The sequence below is a fragment of the Rhagoletis pomonella genome, unplaced genomic scaffold (genome assembly GCF_013731165.1).
Source record: "Rhagoletis pomonella isolate Grant_MI unplaced genomic scaffold, Rhpom_1.0 Rhpom_scaffold_00003, whole genome shotgun sequence".
Classification (NCBI taxonomy): domain Eukaryota; kingdom Metazoa; phylum Arthropoda; class Insecta; order Diptera; family Tephritidae; genus Rhagoletis; species Rhagoletis pomonella.
In genome coordinates this window covers 89481490-89482788 of record NW_023458557.1, presented here as the reverse complement: position 1 = coordinate 89482788, position 1299 = coordinate 89481490, and positions in this window count along the sequence as shown.

The window sequence follows — 1299 nt, the reverse complement described above, 5'->3', positions numbered from 1 at the left end:
GAATCGGTAGTCTTCACTCGACGCCACAGCCAACATTTGCGATGAAAGCAATTAACCGCATTTTATTTTTGGTTGTGCCTATTCAAAGACAGATGTTGCTGATCGCATAAGTTGTTCGAAATCGCCGAAATGGTAGGCCGCCGCTTTAGCACATACTAGTTAATGAACTAGTGTTTATATTGGCTGGTTTGGCATTTAACTGTGTAGAACTGGTATAATTATAGTCCATGACGAACTGGTATGATTTCCCCATTTAATACCATTTTTCGAACTAGAATTTCTACCAACTAGTTTACTTTTTTCTACGAGGAACTGGTATAATTATGGTTCATAAAGAACTAGTATGACTTTTATCCTTAAATAATAGTTCATGAACTGGAATTTGTGCATACTGGTTCAGTTTTTCACTACAGGGTACATACAAATGTATGCATGTATGTTGTTCCATACATGAGCAAAGGTGCCATACGGAGTTATACCAGGGAATGTTTCACGTTCTTTGGCAAATTACGCTCTGTTAGCCATACATTTTACTATGTTTTGACCGCCTTTGTATCAAGACCCCTGGACCATCTAGGGAATTCATTTATATTTTAAATTGCATTGTCATCGTGATTGGAACAATTCTGGAAATTTCAAGTCTCTACAATGTCGGGAAGTTAGTTTAAAGTCGATTGGAAATTTCTGCGGGATGACCAAGTTAAATAAAAGCTTGCTTGCAACACATTGAAAACGACCTTACCACGCGACATGACATTAACATTTTATCTGAACTATTTGAACGTTCTGTCGACAGCGACATTATCACTTTAAATATATCAGCGAAATCATGAAAACCGAACATAAAAACCACAATTAGTATCCAAGTTTTTAGATAAGAAAGGCGCCTATATACTCACAAAGTTTCTTAAAATTCGTGCGAAAAATTTTGCTGCAAAAGCTATTAAAGAAAATAGTTTCTACATAGTAACTAAGCATTTAATTAACAAACAAAATACGTTTGAGAAAAATATTTTTCTAATGCTGAATATTGTAAAAAAAACGGGAGCACCTGGCACTCATGAAATTTGCTGTGTAAACATTTGTGTACGGCTTGGCAGAGTATTAGGTAGGAGTATTCAGTTAATAATAGATTGGCGCTTTCACATATGTTAGTGTTTGGCCGAGCCTCTCCTGATGATGAAGATGAAGATGAAGATGAAAATGAAAGATGAAGATGAAGATGAAGATGAAGATGAAGATGAAGATGAAGATGCAGATGAAGATGCAGATGAAGATGAAGATGAAGATGAAGATGAA